The sequence below is a fragment of the Stigmatopora argus genome, chromosome 4 (assembly GCF_051989625.1).
Source record: "Stigmatopora argus isolate UIUO_Sarg chromosome 4, RoL_Sarg_1.0, whole genome shotgun sequence".
NCBI classification, from domain to species: domain Eukaryota; kingdom Metazoa; phylum Chordata; class Actinopteri; order Syngnathiformes; family Syngnathidae; genus Stigmatopora; species Stigmatopora argus.
Window position 1 is genome coordinate 12,485,230 of NC_135390.1, and position 12,514 is coordinate 12,497,743.

Sequence of the window (12,514 nt, forward strand, 5' to 3'; positions counted from 1 at the left end):
CTGCACTCTATACTCCTCTTTATATTCCACACTGCTACCACCACATCTTTCCCATGGGCCCATTGATGTCAGGAAAATGTGCTCTCTTCCCAGGAGGAATAGTAAAAGGAGGCTGCTGGAATCGCCACGGCAACACCCCCCACTCTGAAATAAACCCTGTCTGGAGCCAGAAAAGCCTGGAAGCAAGGCAGCAGGGGAGAAATGGGGAGCAGAAAATAAACAAATGAACTTGGGTTTGACAAAAAAAAAAAGCATCTCGTCACATATGGGGTTGTTCCCACAAGCACAAGAGGGCATATGATGGAGATGTTGTTCTAAGGCTCATAACAGGTGGTCTGTTGTTATTGCATTTAGGGATTGTTTTCAATCAGTATGGTCAGTGAATAAATTGCTCTCGGGCATCTAGTGAAAACTGGACATATGGAAAACTGATGATTGAAGATTGTGAAGGTTGTAAGAACAAATGGTTGCACCACTAAAAAAATAGGACTGCCACTGTAACCATTCATATTATCATTTAGACATCTTAAGTTGTATCAATGACCTCTTGATGATGGGCCACCTATGATAAACCACTAATTTGAAGTTCTGCAAGCTAAATACTTATCAAAAGAAGTACAATATTTTCCCTTTTTAATGTATTATTATGGCACAGACTAAGTATTTCACAGTACATCATGAGCTCAAACGGTTCCATAAATATTTGGGAATGGCATTAAGTTTTTAAATCCAAGTTATTTTGTTATTCCCACCACGGGAATACAACATTTTTTCCACTTTAAAAAGGGCTGGATGTGTATTTTGGTTGGAGGGCGTCAATGTTGTAGGAGAGGATTAGCTATGATGTAAATAATGACTTCCATAACAAAGAACTGACTTTCAGTGGTTTATCTGAGGTGTATCCAGCTTCTGTAGGCATACAAAACCTTATCTTGATTCATGCCAAGCTCTTTATCAACCAAATATTGAACAGTTATTCATAAGCCGATTGTCAGTGAAGAGGAAGTGTTAAGGTACTGGTGGGCTGTTTTTGCACTGTGAGAATGCCATTCCTTATTTTGTTGATCTGAGACCCTAAATATTTGGAAAAGCTTATGATAATCCAATGATAACTCACTTTGTATATCCAATCAGGAGGTCATGGAGCTATTTGTACCATTGCTTTGGCTCTCAGATTGGTATATTTGACACTCGAATGGCGACATCTTCCATCTGAACCTTTATTTTCAATCTGGACATGGTACTAGCCTAGAAAAGATGGAGAGTCATTAATTTCATCTCCCACCAAGTTGTGACGGGGACACTAAACACATGTAAATTATTCATATTTCTCCTCTTTTTAGGTCAGTCTGTCAAAAATTGAGCTAGGAGAATGAACCGGAAAAATCAATTTGTAAAGTGACAGTAAGACTTTTTATTCCGGTGCCGAATATGACTAATTCTGGGTCTTGTTTGATACGATAAAAATAGACAATGTGCTCATATCTGTGGACAAGTAGTATCACAATTTTTGAAGATTCATTCAAGCAGCAGGTTTTGCAAGACTTAACAAGGATGATAATGAAAAAAGAAGCTCATAAATGTTTGAACCAAATAGGCTAACAAAACCTCTTATTAGTCAATGTAGAAGAACAGAGAGAGAAACAGAGAGTAAACTATTATTTAGTGTTCCACTAATTTGCCAGTTGTCAGGCGCAATACATAAAGTCAATTTGAGTAGTACTTGTGGCCAGTCATTCACATCCTTTTCCTATAGCTTAGCATGAATATATATACTCAAGAGTATAGGCCTACAATGTGAGAGCCATCAAGCTTCTGTGTCTGGTGGCAAAAAAATCTGTTTTGGATAGGTCAAAATCTCCCCACATACCAATTTTGAAAACATCCTGATAATTCCATGTCTGTCTGAATGATACTAGAAACAAAATTGAAACAAATAATAGCAAGGTGACTTTGTAGACAACCGGAATTAGCAAATAATTTGACCAAAACACTTTCAATTTATAGCAGTTTGAAAAAAAAATCTGCTCTGCTCTGCTGTAGGTAAATGAATATGTGCTTATTATGGATTTACAATTCATTTCCAACACTCTAATGAACCTGTGCAACTCAAATTAATAACAAGTATGCAAAAGGTTGCCTACGCATAAAAGACACATTTCATTTCCGAATTAATTTCCAGAACGGTAAATGAAGTCTAATCTCAGACTCACGACACCGAGTGAATAAACCGTCTATTAACTAATGCCAGGAGGGGCTCTTCTCTAAATATCTCTCATCTGATAGCCCGGCATGTCAACAAGCCGTGATTTGTTTGATTCATTGCCAAAACCTGTGGGGATTAGATGGTGTGCACTGCGGTTTGTGCATCTCCCAATTCTCTGGCTTGCAGCCTGCGAACATGTGCAAAAGTGCGTTTTGGTCTGACAAACATTCACCCTCAAACGCATATGTCACCTAAGCTGGCAGGATAATTAACGCCAACCTCAAGCAATTTTCACATCTAAGTTATCATTGAGTGCAAAGAGAGCGAGAGTGATACAAGTTATTAATCATATTCCTCTTTCTTAAATTACTCATAAATAGTGTAATCAAGTTGTAGGATATCAGTATTTATAGCATGAGAGATGGAGGATACCTGCCACGCAATTTGCTCATTTGTCCATTAGTCTGTATTTATATCGGCGAGGGCCTTCACATTTTGGAGATACAGTATATCTTCATGGCCGCTACGTCGCTGCAGGTGGATTTATTGCTGCACAGTGCACACATACGACCACGCATACGTTCTCCTACAGAGCGACTCCAGTTGTTACGATGACGAATTTTGCCGTCTTTTTAGTGCTGCCATAATCAAGTGGTGTGACTAGCGACCTCTCACCCAATGTCATCTGGGATTGGCTCCAACCTCCAGTGGCTCTATACACGATTAGTGCTATACATAATGGATGAGGAGCTCATTTTTCAAGGGACCGACCGCATAGTATTTTAACAGCTATAAACAGCCCATGAATATGAAAAACACGTAAAATATTTGATGACAGTTGAAGGCGGTTAAATGGTCCTGTTGTTAATTTCTTGCACACTCTGCACTACTATAAAGTTTCAAAATTGTTGTTCACTTTATAAACAAGTTTTTGTTTTCTGTGTTTTGAAGTCAATTTGTGTTCCCATTTAAGAGGTTGCTCTCGGGCAACCGGAGTGTGCTACATATAAATTGAAGACATGTTGAAATCAGTCTGACCTTTCGTGCACGTGTGATTGGGCAATACTTGTTTTTTTTAAGCATCGCAGAATATCACAATCAGAGGAATTGCTGGGATATTAAGTGTGGTCAAGTACCATCTTGAATGATTTCCTTCGTTCGCTGCTGGGTAAAGTGATTGCATAGATTCATTTGCGGGCTCCTTTTTGCCAAGTGTACCTGCACTGATGGCTGTTTTTGAATAATTTATGAATACAGATTTAATCCTTACCAATCTGGGTGTCTGTTGCATAACCCTCCAGTTTCCTGATTTGTACCTTTTTTTTCTTGTATTACTCTTTCCTTAAGTGAGATTAAGAAGTAATGTATGTCTACATCGATTATATGATGGACCCTTTGTAATGTTTGACACATTTTAGTAGCAGTTGAGACTTGGGTGAGTGAAAATCAAAATGAATTGGATTAAAAGTGCTGTCTGAGGTTTGTGATGGTATACTATACTAAAGAAAAGCAAAAAAAATGTTTTTAATGAGACCCTCATATTATAGTATAGTTAAGATATTCAGAGTATTTTTGTCTGTTTGAACCATGCTGGCAGTCAAGGGAATGTGTTGTTACAATCCTATCAACTTCCTGCCCCCAGCTGCATCCTACATAGAGAACCAAGCCATAAGGTTATACATTTGTCAGTTTTGTTGTTGTTGTTTTCAGATTTTTCCCCCCAGCACTTTGAAGCCATGGCAACAGTATCAGTATACCATATGAATTTGCCAAGTGTTGTGTAATCATATTGAGAACAGGTATTAGAATGTCTTTTAAAAATTGAACTGGTGAATTTCCGTTTAAATATAATCAAATAATGATTGATCCTTTGATTATGTGGTAACATTGAATTGAATTGTTCCTTAATTTCCTTCAGTGGCGGGCGGTGCATTTTCTGGTAGCGCCTTCACCGTATCAATCCAACCCTCAAAAACTATTTTATGGCTATAAAACCTCGACTGCAGCTACAGCTGCGACACATAAAAAATAATCAATAAATCAATGCACAAAAATGGGGTAAAATCCACTTCCTAGCAGCATTTCATGATTAAATACAAATACTGGAGCTTTTCAGACATTACAACCGGGCCGGGGGGTGATTTTCCCGGGAAAAGACAGTAATGAACGTCAATGGCGTATGGGCAAACATTGCCTGAAAATGGGGTAAAATCCAGCCGAAAACAGCATTTATTGATTAAATACTAATACTGGAGCTTTTTAGACATCAGAACCGGGCCCGGAGTATCAGTTCCACGGTAAAAAGACAGCAATGAACGTCGATACGTCCATATACGTCCATACATGAAACGGCAAAACATGCACTGCCACTGTTTAAATGTCTAGAAGTAAAAAACAAACACTAAAGTGCATGTCATCACAATGTTCATAATGTGCAATACTGTATTTTAAAGGATTAAAGCCCAACCAAAAATATTTACAGCTCCACCCACTAACTAATGCACGTTATGATGAAAACAATGTGTTTTTTTAAGTATGAATGCCCAATCAATACGTTTTTATAGCCCCGCCCCCGCCCCACCCACTGACTAATGCATGTTATTATGAAAACAATGTATTTTTTTTTAAGTATTAAAGTCCAACCCAAAAGCATTTACAGCCCCCCCCCCCCCCACACACACACACGCTGACTAACGCACGTTATTATGAAAACAATTTATATTTTGTGTGTGTCTATTTTTAATAGGCGTGGCCGAGGTCACAGTTCAAATAGCTGACGTCAAACCCCAAATGGCTGATGAACCAGGAAGCAGCACGGGCGTGCACTGCAGAGCAGCTCAAAAGTGACGATTTGCCGAAGAAAGGCTGACAAACTTCTCACAGGACGATGCAGCACATTCGGTACGTTGTCATTTGGGGATTTCGAAGCCCCAGTTCTCGTCTTAAGAGTGATAAGAGCATGATTCGTTGACGTGATGTAGCCCCATGTGTGTGCACACAGCAAAATGTTTGCAAACAAATTGGCTACATTGCGTTACCGATCGCTCTTTGTTTAAAAAGAAATCATTCCATTGTGTGTTTCAGTCCCTCAACGAGCACAGACTGCTGGGAAACATCAAGAATGTGGCCAAAACGACCAGAAAGGGGCATCTTGTCGACGCCATAACAAAGTGAGTCATTTTTAAATAGTTCCGATTTTCTCTATCCGTGTAATATTTAAACGTCAGCGTTCAGTATTCAAGGCTTTGCTCAATTGGCTCGTTTTTCATCATGATACATTCAACTTTTGAATGTAAACACTAACTAGCTTGGTGTTTTTTTAATAGCAAAAACCTGTGGATAAATCACCCACACAAATGCCATTAGTGGATTTGTAAGGAATATACAGTAATCCCTCGATTATCGCTGTTAATGTAGACCAGACATGGCAGCAATAAATGAAAAACTGTAAAGTAGGGTCATCCCTATTGAATTTAATTTAAAAAATATATACTATAGTGGCAAGTGTAGGAGTAGCTTCCGCTTGTGAGTTTCACATCTTTGTGAACTTACAAATAATAATCGAACATAAGCTTTGTCATCATACCCAGATAACTGTATGACGAAATTGGTAATTGGTACAAAAAATCTGCCATGTAGTGGAACTGTGCACTCAAATAGATTATATACTTTTACCCCGTTAACTTTCTTAAAGACCTCAGGGCTTTGACCGTTTTATTTTTAGTTTTAAATGTGGTTTTGACAAAGCCTAAGACATTTATTCAACAATAGTGCCGTTGTCATTTTTGACTCATTTAAACATTTTTTTCCTTGGCATAAGAGAAAAATGTTAGCTTTTTGGATATTTATTTTTGTAAGAATGAATGGATTTGAAATAATTGACTGAAAAAGTCAAGGCAGAAGTAGGATTTATTTTACTTATTTTCATGTAATTTCTACATTTCCCAGTGGAGGAAAACAGACTGGATAGGGGCCTTTAAAGACTCTGATCATTTTTAGTCTCTGCAGCAGACTTTTTTTTGTTAAATTTGACTTAATTAGGACCTATTCTGTATTTCTTTTTTATGTAACTTAAGCTATTGTGCCTTGACCCCTTTTTGTTTTCCAGAATTCCACCCAAGGGGACCTGGTTTCCTGCCTATGTACAGATAGGCTGACGCACCCCCTCATTTCTCGGTGCTGGGGGTTACGCCAGAACCTATCTCCAAACTTTTTCAAAATAAAAGGTGAGACCTTGTGAATGTTTTTTTACTTAACTTTGTGTATTGAACCCTTTTTTTTTGTTTTCCAGAATTCCACCCAAGGGGACCTGGTTTCCTGCCTATGTACAGATAGGCTGACGCACCCCCTCATTTCTCGGTGCTGGGGGTTACGCCAGAACCTATCTCCAAACTTTTTCAAAATAAAAGGTGAGACCTTGTGAATGTTTTTTTACTTAACTTTGTGTATTGAACCCTTTTTTTTGTTTTCCAGAATTCCACCCAAGGGGACCTGGTTTCCTGCCTATGTACAGATAGGCTGACGCACCCCTGCATTTCTCGGTGCTGGGGGTTACGCCAGAACCTATCTCCAAACTTTTTCAAAATAAAAGGTGAGACCTTGTGAATGTTTTTTTACTTAACTTTGTGTATTGAACCCTTTTTTTTGTTTTCCAGAATTCCACCCAAGGGGACCTGGTTTCCTGCCTATGTACAGATAGGCTGGCGCACCCCCTCATTTCTCGGTGCTGGGGGTTACGCCAGAACCTATCTCCAAACTTTTTCAAAATAAAAGGTAAGACCTTGCAAATGGTTTTTTACTTAACTTTGTGTATTGACCCCTTTTTGTTTTCCAGAATTCCACCTGGTGCCAAGGGGAGTTTCTTCAAAGTTTTTCAAAATAAAAGTTTTTAAATGTATACATGTGTTTGTCTTTATCTAACAAAAAATGCAAGTAACAATCCAAGTTAAGAAAATTTATTTACAGGTAAACATTTCAACTTTAGCATACTTAGTTGGCATTACATTTAAGTGTTGATTGGTGTAGCCAGTCTTTTCTCCGGTTTGTCCACCTATAGACGAGACATTTTAGTTAAAGGTTCACAAAACAATTTTACACTTACAATTAATTTTTGTAAAAAAAACTTAGAAAATAAAATTAAAAAAATAAGCTGGGGAATAAACACTTAGAAAATAAGATAAATAAGGTTGGGAATAAACACTTAGAAAATAAAATTAGAAAAAAAGATGGGGGGGGGAATAAACACTTGGAAAATAAAATTAGAAAAAAAAGCTGGGGAATAAACACTTAGGAAAAAAAATTAAACTGGGGTTACATACACTTAGAAAATAAAATTAGAAAAAAAACTGGGGGTATATACACAAAAAAATAAATAAATAAAAAACGGGGTATAAATACTTAGAATTCCTGCTCTAACATTAACTGAGATCCTTCTTACCTTAAAGATTTAGTCAATCAAGAGCTGTGGAAATGAATGGCCAGTGAAAAATCACCATGATGATTTAGGCTTTTATTTAATTTGGATTTTCAGAAGTGCAGAGACACCATATGCTTCAAGTGGGCAACTTGCGAGGAAGATCTCTCAGGCCTACATGCAAAAAAAATAGCAAAAGTTAGAATATATAGAATGGAGATTCAACTTTTTTTTGGTAGTTTTACCTTGATCTGGCACAGTCTCCTCTTCTATAACCTCAATAGTGCTCTAGGCATGCTAGTAGAGCTGCATCTTGGTGCTAAACAGGGAAAATTTGCACACAAAAAAGCACAAGTTAGCATATATAGAGCCTGGAGATTCAACAGATTGGCGTAGTTTTATCTTGATGCTAAACAGGGAAAACTTGATTTAACCAAGGTATTTGGGGGTTGCCAAACAATTTCAGGATAGAGAAATCTTACAAGGAATTTAATAAACGATGAAGATAAAGAATGAAAATTAGTTAGCGAGTGCCAAGTGCTATTTTTCTTTTTCCAGACTGACGTTAACAGCTAGGACAAGGGTGTCAAACTCGGGTTGGTTTGCGGGTCGCAATAACGTCAACTCGATTTCACGTGGGCTGGACCATTTTTGAAATATTTAGATTTTTTTTATTTTATTTTTATAAATTGGATTAAAAAAAACTATCAAATGCCCTAAATATTCAGTTTTTATAAATCTAAAAAAATGTTTGAGCTTTTTTTTTTCTTCATGAGGGAAAATATCTTATAATTCGTTTTTCATTTCAAAAGGAAACAAAATATTTTTGGGAATATGTTCAATATTAGAGTGGAAAACAGAATTTTTTAAATATATTTATTTTTATATTTTATTAAATGCTTTTTGAACAAAAAACACAAAAAGGAAAAAAAATGGATTAAAAAACTACAATTATTGATTTAAAAAGGGGAAAATGAGGAAATATAATATACATGTATAATCTTCATTTGAATTTGATCCTAACAGAAAGTCGGCACTCATGATTTACTTTCTCGGGCCGCACAAAATGACGCGGCGGGCCAGATTTGGCCCCCGGGCCGCCGCTTTGACACCAGTGAGCTAGGAGAAAGTTGGATTAATAGTTTTGTATACGGCGATTAAATATACAGACTGACGTTAACAGCTAGGATAAAGTTGGCTTAACAGTTTTGTATAAGTGATTTTTTTGTAAAAACAGAACAATTACAAATCGGCAACGGTTGTTTAGCACTCACAATGAAAACTATAATTACATCCAACAAACAACAGGAACTAAGTCGCGCCTTTGGATGTCATTCTAGAGTGAGCATTTACCCAGCAAACTGTCGGTTGATGACTCGGCGTTGTTTAATTAAATTTAAAGTCTTGCCACACGACTCAATAATGGAGAAAACGGACAACATACTTTCTAAGTCAAATCGTGACACTAACGCTAAGCGCAAACTTAAATTGTCGACGGTGTGCTAAACCTGGCATTAAACTAAGATATTTGTTGGCGTTTTGGGCTCAATTGATTGCTGAAAAATCTCCCGATAGCTTGATAAAAACGCATTTTGGCCAGTGAATTGCTCTATTTCTTACCTCGTTGCTCGTCGACCGGCAGCGTGGGGAAAAAAGCCTTGCAAAAGGAACGGTCACAGCGCATGCGCTTAATTAACTCTGCTACGTCGACAATAGGCGTAACCACGCCCATATTGTAGAATAGTCGTGAGTTTTGTGGTCTTGATGCTAAAAAATAGTACGTATTAGTAAACCAATTTCACCAAATATTGAGTAACATTTGACTGAGTATTTTACATCAACTCTCCATTATTCCAAGCCATCTGACTCCATTAAAAGTTTAAAATTTGACACGCAAAGAATGCTTCAATGTATTGTATACAATAACTCAGTGGTGGACCATCAGGGCCTGCAAGGCCTTCTCTGTTGGTCTAAAATAGTATCTGAAACACAGACTGATGTTTATTATATTTTGTCCATGAATATTTATGATGACCATGTATAGCGAGGCTTTTTTCTTGCAAAAATGACCATGTAGAGTAAGGCTTTTTTTTCTTGCAAAAATGACCATGTATAGTAAGGCTTTTTTTCTTGCAAAAATGACCATGTATAGTAAGGCTTTTTCTTGCAAAAATGTCCATGTATAGCAGTGGCGGGCGGTGCATTTTCTGGTAGCGCCTTCAACGTATCAATCCAACCCTCAAAAACTATTTTATGGCTATAAAACCTCTACTGCAGCTACAGCTGCAACACATAAAAAAACAATCAATAAATGAATGCGCAAAAAATGGGTAAAATCCACTTCCTAGCAGCATTTCATGATTAAATACAAATACTGGAGCTTTTCAGACATTAAAACCAGGCCAGGGGGTGATTTTCCCGGGAAAAGACAGCGATGAACGTCAATGGCGTACGGGCAAACATTGCCCGAAAATAGGGTAAAATCCAGCCGAAAACAGCATTTATTGATTAAATACAAATACTGGAGCTTTTTAGACATCAGAACCGGGCCCGGAGTATCATTTCCCCGGTAAAAAGACAGCGATGAACGTCGATACGTCCATACGTGAAATGACAAAAAATGCACTAAATTTAGGTAAAATCCACTTCCTAGCAGCATTTATTGATTGAATACAAATACTGGAGCTTTTGAGACATTACAACCAGGCCAGGGGGGTGATTTCCTCGCGAAAAGACAGCGATGGACGTCAATGGCGAAACGGCAAAAATTAAACTGGGGTAAAATCCACATCCTAGCAGCATTTAGTGATTAAATACAAACACTGGAGCTTAAATAAAAACAGTGGAGCTTTTCAGATATCAGAACCGGGCCCACAATTGAAATATTATTTAGGAATATAGCCATATTATACTCACCAAAAATTATTTTTAACTGTACACAATATCCAATATCCTCCTTTCTCTATTCCTTCTTTTCTATCGCCATCGGAGCTAATGATGAAAGTCGAGCCTGTCCTGTCATATTTCCGGCATAATCAGTCTTGAAAATGGCTTTAAATAAACACAACAATATATTTGTTTGTGCAGCTAAGTTAGCGCAATGAAAGTGGCGCACACACAATTTTCCCGGCTGTAACAGGCTTGCTAGCTTCGGAGTTGACCGCCCTTTCTTAATGATGTCCATTTTTTTCTGGATAAGTCCGTCTGGAAAATAGCTTTGTAAACAAATCTGCAACCAAATCTGTCAGCCATTGTGGGTGGAGTTTGCGATCTCTGGCTGCCTCCACATCCGGGCTTTGGCCCGCCTACTAGCCAATCATAGTTGGTGAAAGCAATGAAGTATCCCAGCCAGCAAAATGCTAACGCCTATGAAAAATCATTGTGGGGTTGCCAACTCGAAATCTGATTGGTTAAAAGCAACAGTCTTGTTTAATGCAGCAGACCCCGCAGAACTGATTGTGAAGGCTTTGAGGCAGATTTGATCTGGCAACAAATAACGGCTGAAATGTGTTTGGTTAAATGCTTCAATATGAAAACACACATCTAGAATCAGTGCAACCAGGGGGAAAAGCAATGAAAGGAAGCTAACAGACCATTTTGAATAATAAGTATTGATGGACAAAATATAATATGATTCAGATATTTCTTTGGCCAGCAGAGAAGGCCTTGAAGGCCCTGACGGCCCGCCACTGTATAGCGGCTCATGCAATGCTTTCCCTAGCAGTATGCCTACTTGACTCTGTTGGAGTTGCCAATCATGTATAATAATGTGGAAAGCCTGGCAATCTCAGGAGGCCATCCCTCACCCACGTCACATTCCCTGAGGCCAGCAGCACCTCATATTTAAACACAGCTGTGACTCACGCGCTCAGTGATGTTCCTGGGCTCTGACCGGAAGGCTTGGAGGGTCTGAGTGACTCGAGACAAGAGGAGGATGGGGACAGCAGTAACTGGAGGAAAGAGGGAAAGTGGGTAGGTCAGAGCTGATGCTTCAATGCAAATACATGTATAGAACAAAAAGTGTTGTTGTGCGTGTGGCGACATAAAAGGAATGACAAAATATGCACTGCAGAAATGTAGTCCTGTGGTCTTTTGTATGAGAAGTCCTGCCCTCCCATTGTGTCTGCCCACATTATTCATCCTGGCATATGTTTTATTGATGGCCAACCACAGTCATAAGGCCTTCGAAATGAGTCAATAAAGTAATTACTGTGAATTAAATCCCCCCCTATCTGCCCTGCAGACAGGATATTGGTGTGAGGAAAAGTCATGGGGTATCAAAGATATCCTTCACCTGGGTTTTTCAATGTCGATGTCCAAACAGCTAATACCTCCTGGGAGCTGTAATCATTATCACTTTAATCCCTCTTGTTTGTCATAGGCGTGGATGGTCACTTTTCTGACCTAGTGTGATGCTATGTGTATGAATGTGGAAGGTGCTCTTAAAAAAAGGACTACCCATGAGCCTTAAGCAATGCACTGTGGATTATATGATTAGCAGTTGATGAATAATTTCAATCCAAGGATCAAACTTCAATTAGAGGACCGACCGGCATCACATATGGGGATCACATTTAAACAAGAGCACATTGCAAAAGGCCTCCTGATACGGTAGAGCTGCTGGAATCATGACCTTGATTCGAGCAATGACCAAGTTGTTTGCGAAATGCATGCTCTGTTGCATCTGACAGCATGAGTGAGAGACAGAGCTCACAGATCAAGGCTCAACCAGTCACCTCACGTCAAATATGAAGGGCAAGATTGGCCATTACACAGGATGCATATAAACAACCAAACACAAGAGAACATTAGCATACCGTTTACATATATGAATATGCAACTTTATGCTGGTGTTTATAGAAAGATGTAATGTGCTACATAAAAAAATAACTTAA

The 12,514-nt window shown here is 38.4% G+C and overlaps 2 long non-coding RNA genes across 6 annotated transcripts in view; one reads left to right on the plus strand and one right to left on the minus strand.

Annotated features, from left to right (window-relative positions):
- LOC144073176 (uncharacterized) overlaps nucleotides 1-7,103 on the plus strand; it is a 28,360-nt gene extending 21,257 nt beyond the window's left edge. Inside the window, exons 6-12 of the long non-coding RNA XR_013300029.1 lie at nucleotides 4,953-5,107; nucleotides 5,291-5,376; nucleotides 6,315-6,432; nucleotides 6,498-6,615; nucleotides 6,680-6,797; nucleotides 6,862-6,979; nucleotides 7,041-7,103. This is a non-coding gene — a long non-coding RNA (uncharacterized LOC144073176). The remainder of the gene's footprint in view (nucleotides 1-4,952; nucleotides 5,108-5,290; nucleotides 5,377-6,314; nucleotides 6,433-6,497; nucleotides 6,616-6,679; nucleotides 6,798-6,861; nucleotides 6,980-7,040) is intronic.
- Nucleotides 7,104-7,145: 42 nt separating this feature from the next.
- Nucleotides 7,146-12,514, minus strand: part of LOC144072612 (uncharacterized) — a 100,501-nt gene continuing 95,132 nt past the window's right edge. For all 5 annotated transcript variants that reach the window (XR_013299854.1, XR_013299853.1, XR_013299852.1 and 2 more), the window contains 5 exons: nucleotides 11,484-11,569; nucleotides 9,240-9,386; nucleotides 7,865-7,938; nucleotides 7,644-7,793; nucleotides 7,146-7,256 (listed from right to left, as the gene is read on the minus strand). This is a non-coding gene — a long non-coding RNA (uncharacterized LOC144072612). The remainder of the gene's footprint in view (nucleotides 7,257-7,643; nucleotides 7,794-7,864; nucleotides 7,939-9,239; nucleotides 9,387-11,483; nucleotides 11,570-12,514) is intronic.